General features: G+C 34.2%; 2 long non-coding RNA genes across 2 annotated transcripts; both read left to right on the top strand.

Moving 5' to 3' along the window:
- The first annotated feature begins 1,749 nt into the window (after positions 1-1,749).
- On the top strand, positions 1,750-18,753 carry LOC149801876 (uncharacterized). Its single transcript, XR_016420731.1, has 4 exons — positions 1,750-1,903; positions 3,379-3,516; positions 9,312-9,461; positions 12,963-18,753. It is a non-coding gene; the product is annotated as an uncharacterized LOC149801876 (long non-coding RNA).
- On the top strand, positions 3,523-8,358 carry LOC149801877 (uncharacterized). The gene is made up of 2 exons (XR_016420732.1): positions 3,523-5,163; positions 5,233-8,358. It is a non-coding gene; the product is annotated as an uncharacterized LOC149801877 (long non-coding RNA).

Here is an 18,753-nt window from a genome sequence, read left to right on the forward strand (position 1 = left end):
CATGCAAATTTCTACACTCTCTGGAAAACCACCAGGAATAGTAGTATATAAACGTTCTGTACTGAAGGCTGAATAAGCTGGTATTGGAAAGTACACTCCGTAAGGCAAAAACTATCATATAAATCTTTAGAATTGGCCGATAATCCTTTATTGTTTACCTCCGAAAATAACATGGTCAATCGATAAATTTTAGGCAAATATCATTTTGGTGGTCGGTGAAGGTGTAACAATAACAACGTTAAGTACGTACAGTTCTACTTTGCTGCTAGTAAGAAGCTGTGATACTTTAGTATGTAATAACTAATAATTAACCGATTAAATAATAGCTACTGACACTATAGATTGACAAGAATGACCCATCCCATTGAACTTTCAGTGAAATATTGATGATGTCAGTGTCAACTTGCAAACTAGGTATTGTGTTCATGCATAATGCTTGCATGGTCTGGATGAAATATCTCACAAACATCAATCAATATGCATGGTCTGGATGAAATATCTCACAAACATCAATCAATATGCATGGTCTGGATGAAATATCTCAAAAACATCAATCAGTATGAATGGTCTGGATGAAATATCTCACAAACATCAATCAATATGCATGGTCTGGATGAAATATCTCACAAACATCAATCAGTATGCATGGTCTGGATGAAATATCTCACAAATATCAATCAGTATGCAAGGTGGACTTGGTTTTAATGTTTTCTAAAGAAAAGTCAAACACATTGGTAATTTTTGGTCAAACCTATACCCTCCAAGTTATTGACTTTGCATATAACATTTCGGTTGGTTTCTATGTATCCCATTGTGAACGTATGTAACAGAATCCATATTTCACGTCTAGAATCCATACTTCACGTCTAGAATCCATACTTCACGAATATAGCGTGTCTTTTTTCTATATTGATTAAATAGGACATTTTTACGTTCCATCTGGATTGCATACAGGCACACGTGAAACGTAAGTAAGAAAGCGTGGTACAAAATCATAAGTTGTAGTTTTTTCTATGAACCTACGGATCTCTCCATGTGTTGAATAAAGCACATTCCTCGAAATGTAATCTTCAACTGGATTGTTTTCTTATTGCAAAAAGGTGAAATGGAATAAGCAGAAGGAATTTAGCAGAAGAAATTTTTATTCTTATTTTTACACAGTTTGGTGTAATTAGACATTAATGATGATTTGCTTAAGAAAATATAATTAAAAGAGCCAATATGGGAACAATATAGCTACCTTATTTCAGCCATTTTAATTCTGTGCTGTTAGAAATTCCTAGCGATTTACTACAGTATCACAGAGCAGAGAAATATAAGAGAAAGCTCAAAGCACAGATACTCTTAGGTTGCATTACAATAATCTAGTACATGTTGTTCCTTCTCCCATCTTAGAGTAGGTCTGTTGAGAGGATGAAGCGCCTTAAAATGAATGGGACAAAGCTGTTTTCAGCAACAAGTGCCCGTTAATTTGTTTTATAAATGTATGCACTGTTAATGATGTTTCCTGTTCTCGCTGATTTAGAACAAAACATTTAACCTTGCAGTGAAAAACAATATACATGTACCTCAATGAATGAACTGTCAAGAAACAAGAAATTGTTGACATTTATTTATAATACGCAGAGCGTATTGCACAAGTTACCGACAAAAGCCTCTAGTCTCTTGTGACATAAACTGCAAACGAGCAAAAAAGGAAAGTGAAGTAATTAAGGAAATGAGGATAAACAAATTAATAATTTAGATTTGTGCATCGTATATAAACGTGCAGCAATTAAGCATGGAAACTAGTTACTTCAAAAATTGTTTTTGCACTTCTTACTCGTAGTGAGAACAATGAAGATGCTGTCTATTCTACTGGTTTTCTTGACGATGATAGTCCAAAAAGTATTACCACTATACAGTAAGTATCTTTTGTCACAAGAAGGAAACAACAACAATACAACGACACTTACCACAACAGTAATGACACGCAAGAGTAGCAAAATCAAAATTAAAACTGGGATATTATTGGCAGTAACAACTAATACAGTCACAATAAATAATAGTAACAATAATAATAGTAACAATAATAGTCAAATAATAATATCAATAATAATAATAATAATAATAATAATAATAATAATAATAATAATTATTATTATTATTATTATTATTATTATTATTATTATTATTATTTACAAAAGCTGCCAGAGCAAAGAATAAATGAAATTTATGTCTGAAAAATTATTTTAACGGAAAAATAAATATAACAGTTAAACATACTTATTGAGCTTGACTATCCAATTTAAAATAAAATTGTAACAAATTGCATTGAACGTTTTGAAATGTATTATTTTGTAACAAAAAACAACAGATAATTCATTCAAATATTTTTCGAAAGCATTATGTAAACCGAGTCTAATTTAAAATAAAAGAAATATGAAATAACAGTCAACATAGTTTTATTTTGCATTTAAATTTAGTTTATCTAAGAATGAAGACTTCATAATTTGTAGACACTGTCGTACAAACAAGTGATTAATTAAATTACTGTCTTTCAACAAGGGTTGAAATGTCATATTGCATTGTGTTGGATGGAGTGTTAGGCATATACCAATGTTTCCAAATGTGTGTGTGTGTGTGTGTGTGTGTGTGTGTGTGTGTGTGTTGGAATGTTTGACATGCACTGATGTTTCCTAACTATAGCTTTGTGACTAACTATAGCTTTATGTTAGTATCTTTCATATACACTGTTATATATTATCTATAGGTTTGTGTATGAATGATTGACATGCACTGATGATTCCTAGCTATCGCTTTGTCTTGGAATATTTGATATGCACTGATGTTTCCTAACTACTGCTTTAGGTTGAAATGTTTGAAATGGACTGATGTTTCCTAGCAAGAGCTTTGTTTTGGAATGTTTGACATGAATATTAAGGTAGTTTTAATTTGAGTAGAAAATGGTAATCCCATGACTCGTCTGAGAGATACTCTCGTGTGAAAAGTCTCTCTTCTCAGTTTCTTTAAAGATCCTAAAGACATAAATTGAACTGTAAAATGCTTTCTGTATTTTCCTCTAATAAGTCCTAAATTATTTGGACAGACGCTTATAATTTTTGTTCCTATTTAAGAGCATTCTAAGGAGTGACAGCTATTAAATGTAAAACTTTTGTGTTGACTAATCGCAGTTAATAATTTTTAACGAAAGCTCGGATGTCATTCAAGGTATCTAAGTAAATACTTATCAGATCACTTACTTATAAGTAATTAGAATCCGAAACGAGAGAAATAATTATCATTATAATATATCAATTATACTGTTTCCATGAAGAACACCTTAAAATTCCCACGAACACTTCAGTTTTAATATCTATAATGATTTTGTCTTTTTAGCCCCTGGTTGTACGAGCATCGCATGTGCAGCAGTGTACATTCCCCCAGAGTGCCGTTTTCCGACCTTTGCCATTGAAAATGGTCATGTATGTAGATCATGTGACGTAAATATCTGCAATCAGCTTCCGCCGATATTTGGTAAGACAACCTGCTTTTCTAAGTGACGTGAGAGAAAATGCCAAACGACATAAATGTAAGCTGAATTGCAATGTGTAACCGTTTCCATTCAGTGTAAAGGTATTAATCTTTCCGGAATTACTAGAAACAGTAATGTGTTATCTAAAGCGGCATGCTTTTGTGCGCACACAACAAAGATCGATGTTATTCGTCTAAATTAGGTGACATATAATAAAAGTTAGTATTGCAACTCATAACTCGGTGATGATAGTCCAAAGTGGGGACACAGTGAAATATTATTAGTCCTGAGGGCTTTTATATTTTTTCAGTATCGTATGAACTGAAGTGAACTAAAGGCTCATACTGTTCGCTTCATCTGAACTGCATTTCGTTGTTTTAGGGTGTGGTAGAGGGTTGCTTAGCTATGATTCTATAGCGTGGTATAAATACTGTAATTACCTTTTTCTTTACGAAGACCATTTTGCACCATGTAATTTCGTCGTGCATTCTCGTGTAAGTAATGTGAATGTGCAAATATTAATTTCAAGCACTCAAAGGGAAGAAGCGATAGTACATTTCTAGGCTAGGTGTGAAAGTAAAGGTTGCGCTCTACAGTTTCGTATTCTGCATGGGATATATTTTTTTAAAGAAAAGAATTTCCATGGATTTCCGCATTGGTTATCCTGTCTATTTAAAACGATACTGTATAGCTTAAATAATTTTTAAAAAACTTTTAAATCCCTTTATTTTTAAGTACGATTGATGAGTGCAATTTGGGTTATAGAGTACACAACTTGGCCTTACTTTAGATATTCATTTATACTGCTAGGTCCGCTTGGTCATTTTTGTTTCCTGGATTCCGAAAGGTAAATTATAAGAAAAAGGAGCCGATAATATATTTACCTTACATATATTTTGTAATTAATTGATTGCATTGTCAGACGCTGGTATTGCCAACTCTGACATAATTCGTGTTCCCTATTTTGATAAGTGATCAAGATAGTGTAAATATATTGATTCAGGCTGATTTTTCGAGCATATAGGAAACACCATTTTGGTTAGCTGCTTGCATAGATCAACACATACTTATCCGACCTCACCCATGTGTACACACCAGCAAGATACTTACGTTCCTCTTCTGACAATCGTATACCCATTATTCCCACTATGAAAACAAAGTCATATGGATAGCGTTCTTTTACATACTAGGAACCAGCAACGTGGAATGATTTGCCCACTGAACTTAGGGGCCCCGAGTGGCCGAGTGGTCTAAAGCGCTCTCCGTTATGGATCACTGCCATCTCACCTCTGTCTGCGTGGGTTCGAGTCTAGGATTCGGCCAATGTGGGTATGTGAGAAAGCTTGCCAGTAGCTTCTCGTGGGTCGGTGGTTCTTTCCGGGGTTTTCCCGGGTTCTTCCTCCACCATTAATACTGGCAGCCATGTATAGCTTTTCGTGTGCTGAGAAATGGCGTTAAACCCCACAACAACAACAACTGGAATGAATTGCCCACTGAACTTAGACACAAAGACACAGTGATCACATTCAAGAGTGCTCTCAAAACTCACTTATTTCGACTGCAAGAACAAACTTAAAGACCTAATAATGTTTCCTACCTTAAATATTCTCAGCATGTTTTTTTATGTTTTCTAATTTCATGGTGTTTGTGTTTGTAATTATATCATTATATATGATTTTTTATCTTATAGGTGTTGTCTAATGTTGTAAAGCGCTTAGAGCTTCTAAAGATTAGGCGCTATACAAAGTCCTCATTATTATTACTATTATTATTGTTATTCTTATTATTCTTATTCTTATTCTTATTCTTATTATTATTATTATTATTATTATTATTATGTACAATTTCCACAAGTAGAATATGTGAAGAAATTTCAGCCACATTACATGAAAGTACTGTAACGGTATGCCAACATTCTCTCAAATATGCATGTTGCAAATGCAAATTCTTCATCTTAAACTTGTCACTCTCTCTCTCTCTATTGTACATACTGTCTGTAGAGCTCCCCTCTCCCCAAAGCCTACATGCATGGTAAGTAGTAAGTATGCCGACGATGAAACAGCATTTTTTATACACCTACGCAGCTACGCAGCAGGACAGGGAGATAACAAAACAAATCTAAACGATGATGTACGTGATGTTGTCGAACGTTATTATCTTCAACCATTTTGATCTCTGCAACATTATTAGGTCATGAATGATTGTTTGACAGACCAGATGAGAACTTTAAAGAACATCAAAATTAACAATTGGAAAACTAGACCCCTGTATATTATAACAGTGTTACCGGATTAGAAGATGATTTTTGGCTTAGTGCTTTACGGCAGAGCAACACAGGTAGGTTCTTTAGTACAGAGGCAATTGCTGTACCAAGGTAGCTGATTCAGGCTGGTCTGATGGTAGGATTCGAGCCCTTACCGATTCGGTCTTGAGTCCGACACGCTAACCACTGAGCCACCGCAGCTCCTATTAGCACATGATAAAAGCTTAAATATAGCAGATGTTTAAATTAGAACTATTGGCAAGCTTTTTTATTCTATCTATATTTAATTTATATTATGTTCGTGACTTATGTTGTGATTGAGAGTTTGAGCCAACTTTTATTTAGCCTTCCTGATTTTTTTGTCATGATTCTAAGAAGTTAACAAAATATTTAATAACATTTGAGTTCAAGGCCCAAACTTGTTTTTGAGCTTAGAAGGTTCTGGAAGCTATCTTGGGGTAATTTTCCGTTAAGATGACTGGATTTTCCAAAATGCTCTATGGCGACCTAGGTCAAGTGATAGGTATATTTAATTTGTATTGTGTGGTTGACCTTTGTCAATAGTTGAGGGTATAATTATGGCCAACCCGACTATTATCATATTTTTAAAGATGTTTATTTGAATTGGAGTTGAAGGCTTAACATTGTTTACGAGATCAACATATTCTGGAAACGATAATTTCCATTGGTATTTAGAAAATGCTATTGCAAATTAACTCAAGTGGGGATGTATATAACGAGGGGTTTGTCAACAAAGTCCTAATTTCTATTTTAACATGAGTTTGTGGAATTACCTTTAGTTGTGTTCGAATATAATTTGAGGGGAATTATTTTTTAAATTATTAATTTGAATTATTAAGTGCTCATTGACTTTTTGGACTTAAACAATCTTTTGGGATTATTGAGGACTTATTTAAAGATATCCTGGATTTTATGATTGTGGTACGTCAAGACTGTTGGTACATCAACTCATTCAGGACTAATGGTACATCAGCACATTCAAGAATATTAGAATAATTTCTAAATATTTTGTACGTTTTATTCACAAACTTGTATGCAAATATGTAGATTAACATTCATCACCAGTGCATACATCCTCGAATTTTCCTTCATCATTACAAAGGCTGAAAACCCAACAGGTTCTGACCGTCGGGGTTTTCAAATTCTTTCTTTGTTACGTATATTTGATTTAATTTATAGTTTATTTAATTTGTTTTTGATTTGGTTTGATTGTTTGTGGGTTTTGGAGTCTTTTTATTTTTTTTTACATGTCAAGGTAATGTATTTTTGTTTACAAGGAATTTGATATTTTCCGGAAAATTCAGTTTGACCTGAATCTTTCCATAAATACCTAATAATAGAAAAACTTGTTTCTATTTTGGACTTAGTTCCTGGCCTTGTTCGAGGGTCAAGTAAACAACGTTTTTCATGGAGTAAAATGATTGGGTCTTATTAAGGACATACAGGGGCTACGTGATTTTTATATGTAAACATGATCACGTGATCCTCTATTTCGAAATTAGGCATTTCCGAAATTGCGAAATACTTAGCATTAATAGCGATGTTTAAAGAGAGATCTCAGAGTTTTGGGGCTTTAAAACACTTGATGTCAAGTTGTTTTCTTTTGTTGTGACTAGTTTTGAAATTTTGAGTTTTGTTTTGATTTTTCGGATTCTAAAAGATTAATTCGTTTCTCTGGAAATATGTTATGCTCATACGGGATTCTTTAACAAAAACACTTCTTAAAAATTTTATTTGGATTTCCAAAACCGGAGGATTAATTATTGTGTTTCTACAAGGAATTGTAAACTTCAATACATTTCAGGTTACAACATACGTCATCGCCTTCCATCTTGGATGCTTCGTCGGGTCTCGAAATCATTAGAATGTTTTATTATTAGGTCTTCTAAAATATTATTCATGGGATATTCTTGGATTATTTTTGGATTTGATTCTTGAAACCGTGAGTTATTTTTTCATTTTTACAATATTTTTCCAGGGAAATAAATTATTTATTATATTTTTCAAAGCTTGTTTTTCACCCTTTCTTGTGTTACTGTTTATTCGAGCCTAAACACGTAACATAATATCTTAATATCAGAATTTTTCAAATCATGACTATCAGAGATTAATAAATTTCTGAGTCACCAAAATTTATTCTCTAAATCATTCAGTTAAATAGTGAGGTGTCAATTTTCGTTAAAGTCTTCAGTTTTTCTCTGTTATTCATCTATAGTATTGTAATGGTTCTTTCAACTTCTTTATTTTTATTAGCTACATGGGGATCAATTAATCTGAACAGGCAGCTGATATTTATCAGATATTTCATTCTTGTTGTTAATGCAGAGGAAGATGTTGTTTCCAATTTATTGTATATATTGCGATATCTAACAAAAGTATTTCGCTAATTGGCAATATATGGAACTGGTAAAATAGGTTTAGTTCTCAGATAGATTGTTGAACGTAATATATCCGTCCATCTTGAACGGCATAATAAAGGTTTACTTTGTTTTCAGCAAAATATGGTTAAAGAACAAAATTAAATAGCGAAGACATATTCTGAAGGTTTAGGCTCTATCCATGATCTTTTTTCTCTAAATTGTTAGCGTATGTTAATTTGCTTCTTAAAATTACATTGTTTTTCCTGACCTATCAAGAAGGTGCTGAATCACACCTGTCACTACAGTAATTCAGAATATAAGCCATGTGACTCAAAATGATAACCTGTTCAATTGCAGACAGTCTAAATAAAGAACATAACTAGGCCTTAATATCTAACAGCCTGATTGGTTTAATTAGAGGGGTGATATATGTCACCCTAAAATGATCACAGAAAGTGGACCAAGGAATTTGCATGTAATTGGACAGCGCGTATTTGATCGTATAGGCTTAAAATGGAAAGTTATCTTTACTGGTCAGATTGACTAGAAAAGTTTACATATAGAAAAAGAATGTATCTCATATATATATATATATATATATATATATATATATATATATATATATATATATATATATATACATAGAGAGAGAGAGAGAGAGAGAGAGAGAGAGAGAGAATTATGAATATACACCAGAAAGAGCGGTAAGTACTATCCCTTGATTATGCAGGAGAATGTTTGATAAGACTAACATAATTTTTATAAATACGAATAGATAATATTATCATACAAGTTGGAGAGTGTTCAATTCGTACTCAACCGGTTTTCGAACCCGGATTTGCTGGTAAACATGCGGGTGTGCCTGCTGCGTACGAATGTTATAACGCCGATATATATCATCATTTTTAGTTGATGTACGCATTGTCAAGATGGTATAGGGGTTGGTGGTGCAGGCAAGGCGATGGGTGCCGTTTACCCGCAGACCCGGTTTTGTTGAATCTTCTTAGAGTACGAACTAAAATTCTTTTTCCTGTATGATGACATTATTTATGTGTTTAATATTTATTATATTATATATTTATTATATATATATATATATATATATATATATATATATATATATATATATATATATATATATATATATATATAGGCGAAATGGTTGATATATTTCCAAGATGTCCGCACATTGGCTGCCCAAAAATTTACATTCCACCAGAATGCCGCCTGCATACGTTCCTGATCTATAAGAGCTCTGTCTGCCGAGGTTGTGACCAGGATATTTGCAGATTTGGATAGTAAGGTAACGAAATTTTTATTGCATCTTTCGTAACTCATGACTTTACATCCTTGCATATTGATATATGTTGTATCGCTCAAATAGAAGCCCGCATAACTTCAAAAGTCGTATACATATCCCGAGTTTGATCGAAAAGTATCAACATGTTCTGTTTATATTAATAGATAGAAACCGAAGAGAGAGAGAGAGAGAGAGAGAGAAACGCTCATCAGTTGACCAAAAAAATTATAAGAAGAGATACATCGTAATATAACATACATTTTTATACAATGATGACTGACATTATGAAACTGATTCTAAAATTTTAAAAGATTACAAGCAGGATTAAAGGCCATTATATGAGTACTACGATCTATTGCCTTTCTCTCATGCACTAGCATCCTAATCCACAAGGTCATGCGCTTCCAGTTAAACCATGAGAAAAGGTCAAAGAAAACTACTTGAGTGGAACCAAAATTGATTTGATAGGCAAGGAGAATCTAATATCCAACAATATGCACAAGACTGCCATTACCATTTAGACGTACAAGGTATACGCATTAAATTATAGTTCCAAACTGACTACATTATTCCAAAATGACAGGAAAGCGATTATCCCTGAATCCTACATTATTTGTATGTGTACATGATTGCAAGGCAAAAGTTAATATACTGATTGAAACCAATGCTACCAATAGCTAGAGGGGTCTAATTCGTTCCAAGCAGGAAATCCAATCCGTGCTTAACAAAAACGGTACCTATCACCTCGCCCTTCTAACCCACTTTGGCATAAGCTCATCCCTGAAAATGGGATGGAACTATGTCGACGGAAATAACCTGGAGTGCACAGGAACTAACTCAATAGGCAAGCGGTCAGTAACACCCAAATAGACAGCACGAGATTTACTTAGAAGTTACAGACCGAGTTGCTGTGGTGTCTGGAAAAGAAACCCGGCACAGACTTTTCAGTGATGGATATGTTTCGCCGATGACCCCTTCAACAAGGTGTATCACTCTTCTGCATAAAAAGTGCTTATAATAATAATAATAATAGCAACAATTATAGTATAGATCAGGGATGCACAACCTTTCTCGGCCAAGGGCCAGATTGCTTTTTCTAAGACCACTCGAGGGCCGCAAACACGACTCTACATGTTCTATAGAACAGCGACTTGGTAAACGAAATTAACGTTAATAAATGTTGTAATAAACTACTGCTTGACATGAAGATTTTATATCACTTTATTTTTAGTATCCCAATGGTTTTCTAATTTCTTTAATATAATTACTCTTCACGGGCCATATTTCTGTGTTGTTTTAATTTGCCGGATTCGGCCCGCGGGCCTCGTGTTGTGCACCCCTGGTATAGACGCTTCAGATGATTGCCTTTGTGTGTGTGTGTGTGTGTGTGTGTGTGTGTGTGTGATTTGGACTTTTTTTTAACGTAGCTTTAACAATTTTTCAGCCATATCGCTACGATGTCTGCATTGTGACAGTTTATAGTGATGTCTAACACTGTGGCATCATGCCGCAGACATGTCGCACGATGTCCCACCCAGTCACATTATCCTGACACCAGGCCGACCAGTCCTAACACTAACTCTTAATGCTGAGCGCCAAGCGAGGCAGCTGTTAGTACCATTTTTGTAAGTCTCTGGTATGACTCGTCCGGGGATCGAACCCACGACCTCAAGCATCCGAGGCGGACGCTCTAACCAATAGGCCATCGGAGCGGTTGATGATTGCCTTTAATGTCCTCTTCCAACAGGTACTTGGTTGGGTTATATTTCAGATTTAGTGTCATTACAATGCATTTGAGTTTGATGTCTTACACATATATTTAAAATTGTTGCTGTGCGAAACAGTTATAGCATTGATTTACATAATTAGAAAATAGATGAAGCAATTATCACAGTATAAATAATGTGACTGATAGAAATATTTTCTTCATCTTGTCATGTGCTTGGTGACAATTAAAGGCAAGTAGTTACTGGATGAAAACAGAAAAATGTACCAGCCAAGAAATATATCGTAGTTGATCTAAGCTTTGATTAATTAATCGATTGCCTAATTTGGATATATTACGTAAGAAATTTAATGCTGTTACTAGTCTATGCTCTTAAAATAAGTAACAGAAAAGAGTGAAGAAAACAAGCTTTGCAAAATCGAACAAATAACTTATTTTCCTAGACTACAAAGTAAAAACAATAAGAAAAAAGAACTTACGGTAATGAATTGAATCAAAATTGTAATCCAAGAATTAAAACACAAGTCATATCAATGAAAAGTTTCAAGTGAATCACAGTTCAAATCCCGATGAAAATACAAAATGGAAGGCGATAACGTCTGCAATAGTCAGCGTTGTACTGATTTGTCAACAGTCTCATGTTAAATCACAGAAGAAAATATTCCAGTTTTTGAATTCCGAATAAATTCCAGCAAATGTCTTTGTCCAAGAATTATCAGAACACTTCTGCATTTCCAGGGAAAACAATCACTTGAATTCAACAATTTGAAGAAAATAAATTTCAGCCCGAACTGGTCACAACATAATACAACTTAACGTGTCTGATGTTAAAGCACGACTGATCAACCTTTATCAAAAACATCACGACTAAGTAAAACGCAAGACAGATTCCCGGATGGGGGTCAAAAGTTCATCATTCTAGAAAAAATAGAAGTTTGTTTACCAATTGACACGTGCTTCATATCACGTAGTCAAGGTATGACATTGATTCAACTTACTGATTCTTACTCTGAGAAAGATAATAAATATAAATAAAAAAATGTTTACCAAAACTGTCACTGATTTTGGAACAAGGTCAGCAACTAGATACAATGTTTCTATTATTAGTTGTTTACATCGAAAATAAAAATAAATCAAAAGAACTCAACTCTGGACAACATCAAATCCAATAACCAACGTTACATTACAAATGCATGTAATGGAATAAAATATTTAAAACTAACAGACAAACAATTAAATTAAATATACATAATAATGCTGATAATAAGTTTAAATGTAACGACAGCATGTTAGTATTCTAACTGAAAATAAATAAGCAAGCGTTATGCGTAACCATTGACCATTATGATATAAAAATATGCCATTAGATACAAAACATCAATGTATTTTCAAGGTTCATCTGCTGTAGTTTTCACTTATTTAAATATGGCAAGGCTATGGCTAGGGTTATGGCCAGGGCTAGGGCTAATTATAAAAAAAACTAACGTAAACTAGGACCAGGGCTAATTAAATAAAACTAAGAAGGTCGGTTACAGTAAATAAAAGGAAAAGGAAGTAGACAATGCGATTAAAATGATTTAATATAACGCTAGAGGTTCTGGAAACAAATCAACGGCCTGATGAATGCATCTTACGTATTTCTTGAACAAATAAATTATGTACATAGTAACAATTACTAAAATTTAGGGGACGACATGTGTGTAATATGTCAAGGGTAGGAAGTTTCCTTTACATTGACTACTTTGAGTTGAATTTTACCACTGGTCCTTCTTTTTCAGATTATTAAAAAGAACACCTGTTCAGTACTGGCCTGACCGCAAGAAACTGTGGATTCAGAAGGAAAAAATATGTGTATATATGTTTTAAATTTTAGTTAAGTGCCTTTCTCCACTCATTGTCACATCTAAGAATTTGAGCAAAATAAGGATAGACTGGTAATTCAGAATTGTTAGTTAAAGCTATGTGTGTACAGGGTGCCGTCCATAGAAATCTGCAGCACCATATTTGTAATTTTGGCTTCTATTATGATTATTGTTATAAAAATAAATGTTTGGGGTGGTTGCATATAAGTTGTTGGAGCTTTGCACTTGGTTTGTAAACATATTAGGTTATCACTGAAGTGATCAAATAAATTTTAGAGATCGCACAATATAGCAGGAAACAATGTGTAATATTTTTAAAAATAACTTTCTATTTTGTCAATCCGTCACCACATTTGCAAGCAAACAAAAAGGGAGGGGCAAGAAGAATGTTAAGCCATCATAACTTACACATATTCTTTTAAACGATCATACATTGTAAAAACAAAGACCCCATTTCTACAAAGCAATGTATAAGGGATCAAGGATCGGTATAATGTAATGGCACACACTTGTTATTATTAACCAACACCCACACTCACATATCCAACACTAATCTGTTGAAACCTACGCTTAGGTTGTTCGCGGTTTGAAATAACGATATTCACTTGTTGTTCCAAACCAACATCAACACTTGTAATAGAATATATATGTCGATATGGTAGGGGCAAGGTGTATGATATGATAATTAAGCCTCATATTTACGTACCATCGTACACATTATTGAAGTCCAATACTCGTCCTTACAAGCCATTGTTTTGTGGAAACAAGAGCTATGATATCGTATCATGACTAGCTCACATATTTACAATCCAATACACGTAAAGAAGAAACAATGTGTTAGGTTAAGAGTGATATGCTGATTCTTGCGACCAAACTTCAGAACTTACAACCCATCACATACTCTTGCAAACCTATGCATACAGGTTAAGAGCTATACTATTGTATGATCACTACCACATATGCTTGTGGAAGTTTTCTTGAGCTGCCTTCTGGAACCTTTGTTATAGCAGTACTATCAACGACATGGCGGCCATATTTGCAATCGATTGATCAGAGGGCATTGGGAAAATGGTTGTTTCTGTTGGAATATGGCCAATTTACTCAACAGGGGCTCGGTACAAAATAAATTATGAGTATCGGTGAATGAATAGAGGGAAAGGGATGCAAACCTGTTACTAGCCCCTACCTCATAACAAACGCGGTTTGAATGTAAATAAACTCACCTCCATTTTGAAAAGAATTGACAGTAAGTTATCGAACCACATCATTCTTCCAAATCAAACAATATAAATATCCAGTCACAGAAACATCCACTGAGTTAATAGCTACAGCTAAGTGAATACAAATCGGCACCGTCAAATCTCCCCAATTCTCAACAACACTTCTACCTCTTTGCACAGACTCTAGATCTAGTAAGAGTCTCTTCAGAGAACATCCAACAACTGGAGTGCATTTTCTTGAACCAAATCAAATACTGCATCTGTGGTGAATGTCCGTGGTGGAAACATTCGGAGGAAACGTTCTAAACAGCCACATACAAATTCACGTATATGGTGCTGTAACTACTCACTATAGCGAACTAGCGAACTATTTAACAACACATGAATTTCCAGCTGCGGACCAATTTTGAAAAAGTATCATGCTCGTGAAAAATGTTTTATTGATTAGAAGAACAGTTGCTCTTTTAATTGTTGTTTGTTGCAGATTATACTTCTAGACGTTTTAGTTAGTGTACTCTTCAAGACTGCTTCAACTCGCTTCTGGGACTATTTTTCAAGCGAAAGCATTAAAAGGTGCAGAGTGTGAGCCAAAGTTAAATGCCAAAAGAGTGTTCTTCTTTCTCTTTTTTTCCACTCTAAATAATAATAATTCGTTGAATCATTTTCAGCGTTAGCTAGCCAAGGTTCGCAAAAGCTGGATATTAAACTTGTGCTGAAAAATGAATATCTAGGGGCAAAGAGCATATGATGACAAACACTCGTATTATTCCAACCAGTAAAATGAAAAAGTTGTTTGAATTAAATTTAAGGATTCGACTTCACCAGGACCCCACGCAGTTGCGGAGATTGTTCTTCGGTGCTATGCCAGTGACTAAGCAACATTTATTTTTGCAAAAAGAGATCCAATTAAATAAAACCACACCGAACAGTATAACAGTCATCCTTACAAACCACTAAAGAGGCCAACAATATGATATGATGACACATGGAAACAAACACTCTTAGTTACATACAAAAACATACTCTTGCAAACTAATCCCAAGGAGAAAACGGATATAGTACGATATCACGCACGAACAATCCAAAACTTATCCTTAAAACTAATGCATAAGATGAGATTGGGTACGATATAATGGTATCATAGTTTTAATACAAGGAAAAATGATACGTAAACTACGTAAACTGGCAGTTAGTGACTAGTATCACATCTCTGAAATACGTCAGTCGCCCTGAAAAGGGCCGTTGGGTTGGATGGTGTCTTTTTACAAAGCCAGATAACCAATATGATATCTAAGAACTCTGAGCCGACACAGACTTCTTATCACAGTGGTTCGTACTCCAAGACATTTGTTAAACACCCCTGTGTATCGATTTAATTGTGTTTATCAAAACACGAATGTATCTGTTCTTGGATCCACTGTGCCTCCACGTACGCTGGATAGCCCGACCCAAACTGCATGCTACAGATGGCGGCAGATCATGCTTTAGCATCAAACATGTTGCTTCGAACACAGATGGGAAGACTGCTTTCTCAAATAAACGTACATGCTGTACGAAATGGATTGAAACTAGTTTTGACACATTGCCAACGTCAGCGAGTCGTTGTTTATCTGCTCAGTAAGTCAGAGCACATTCTGTATCTAGCAATCAGAATGAGGGATGTTTTATCGGGGAAATATATACAAATATCATTTTTAATATTGTAAATAGAGTTAACTTTTTTAATACTCACTTTAGAAGACGTCTGCAGATTCTTTTCATTTCTTTATGGTCGCATGCCTTCTCTGTACTTTTCATTTAACTATTTATCCGAAGAGAAGATTTCTTTGATTTATTGGGAAGAACAGAGTTGTCTTGTTTAAAAGATAGTAAAAACTATATCAAGATAGGTCTTATTTTTCTGTTTATGCTACGCACGTTTAGCTGGAGTATGGTATGTATATAATGTATTTATTTGCCAAAACTAGAAGTCAACTCAATTAACTTTCTAACGTTTATTTAAGAGTTTAACGTTTAGTTAACGTCAACGTTTATTTAAGAGTTTAATTTTCGTCTTCCTGATTTTATCGTGGGATAAACTTTAAGTTGCCAAATCACACAGCAAATTGCTGTATGAGTCGGCACGGACAGTTTATATCAGGATAAAATGAGAAAAACAAAACTAAACTCTTATAATTGCAATACTTTATACTTTTATTAATTATTGTATTTTTTGTATTTTTTTTTTTGTTTTTGCTTTTTAAAGGATCTTTCCTGTCAGTTTAAAAGAATTATTTAAGCGTAGGAATTCTAGTTGAGGGCTTCGGATACATAGCTATTGATTATCAGTCAATAACGTAATATGTACGTCAACATCAACCAAATAATTCGAGCAACGGTAGGAGATCTAATGTTTTGAACGTTCCACAGGGTGGTGTTCATATTTTATGCAAAATGGCAATTGTATTCTGAGTAGAACTTTAATATCTAAAGCAAACTATGTGCGCATACAAATGACGTTTGGATTTGATGCCGTCATGGACGAGTTAAAGTCACTCTGTCGATTGATTGCTGTCCAGACTAGTGAATTACCAATTTTCATTTCTATTAATCTATTTTTATGTTCATTAACACGTTAGGCTACACACAGGTGCTTCTTAGAAGTGAAATAAAACGTCGACACTGTCAGTTACGATGGGGGAGGGGCGGATAGATCTCCCACCCCCACCCCCACTCCAACATGGTAGCTATTAGTGTCGGCGTCTTAGATAGTAGGACCATGGGTCCAGTTGTTATAATGTTATTCTTTGAACTCACCTCCTCCCAATCCCAATATCCATTTATCTATAGTTTTAATTTATTAGTAACGAGCCGCAGTGTAAATGCTGTAGCTCCAATGTTCTTGGCAGATTTTGAGTTCAGGGATACATTAGGGCTCTTACTAATGTAGATAGGGGTCTATTTAGAGCAAACATGTCAGAGAAAGAATTATTTATGTTTAGATAACATACAAAGATTTGTTATTTGATTCTGTCAATTTATTCAATTTTCACAACAAAATATAACCCACCAACATTTGTATTTCGTCATAATGGCATGCAGTGCGCATGCCTTCTGTTTCACTGTTTTCACTAGTTACTTTGGAAGTGGTTCTATTTGTAGAGGAGATTAGAGATTCAATACCGTACATATTGTTAGTGTCTTTATAGCACACTGTAACTTCTATTTAAAAACGTATAAGTCGAATAGCAGTCTCTAATATTGTTTGCATTCCTAACGTTTAGTTAGACGATTTCTGCATATCGGTATTTGTATTCAGACCATTACACTTAAGATATGTAAATGGATGGGTGACAGACTGGACCTCAGCTATTAGACTGTGCTTACTACACACCCGACAGAACTGTTCGGTGTTTACTTAAATTCCAGCCTACACACACTCATCAATTTTGTAATGTGACTGGAATACTTATTTGGGTTTTTATTACTGGAGTAGTACTTTCCAGGTTTTGTTTTATGGTCAATACAAAAATGTCTAAAACATTTGTTCTATTTAAGCGTTTTATCTAAAGAAAACGTAACAAGTAGGAAAGTGGTATTTTTATTTTTATCCGCAAGGGTGTAACTTGCGAATATCGTTTTCGGATGCAGAACTGGCATAACATTGTGAATCATATTTCCATTGCATGGTTCATTTTATTACTAATTAATTGAAAACTAATATGATTACCCGACATATGTCATTCCCGAAAGACAGCAATCACTGCTCGCTGTTCTGACTGATCATTGGTTAAAGTATGGACGCTCACCTTGCAGTGTCATTCTTTATTCAGATATCTGTTTCCTCAGTCTTGCTGTTTCTCCTCTATAAATAAACACCTAACCATAAAGAATATTGATGATGGGAAATTAAACTAAGTTGTCTTTATGACCAGCGCAAAGAGTGTGATACTGTTAATCATGAAGTTTTGCTACATACATCATCAGCATATAATGTCAGAAAATCCTCATAGTTTAAGGACTATATTATTTTATAAAAGCTGTTCATACTTGCAAAATCTTCAATAATTATAATTAAGCGCCAGAGAATTGAATGCTGTTAGGTTTGTAAGGTACGCTTGGACAAAGTAAGGTAAAAACATTGATTCATATGCATCAAAAGGTCGGACAGAAATATTTTGCTTACGTCGGTACATTTTTAAAGAACCATTTGCTGCAGGCTATTATACAAACACTTAGTATATCAACTTCAAAGAAAGTATTTCTCTTGAAATATTTAAGGCAGCAATTCTAATTGTATCACTCATAACACTTGTACGCTGTAACTTTGATATAAATGCGCATTAAAATTATGTTTAATTTTTATAATTGCATCGACTTCTTTTACATATGTACATTTTTATTCACTAAATGTTAGCCTTACAGATCTTTGACTAATTATATATAATGTAAAGTATCCGTTATATAATTAGGTTGCTCTCAATAAATAAAAGATTGTGTTATTATTA

Source organism: Sinohyriopsis cumingii, chromosome 4 (genome assembly GCF_028554795.1).
Source record: "Sinohyriopsis cumingii isolate HCF-2022 chromosome 4, ASM2855479v2, whole genome shotgun sequence".
In the NCBI taxonomy this organism is placed as follows: domain Eukaryota; kingdom Metazoa; phylum Mollusca; class Bivalvia; order Unionida; family Unionidae; genus Sinohyriopsis; species Sinohyriopsis cumingii.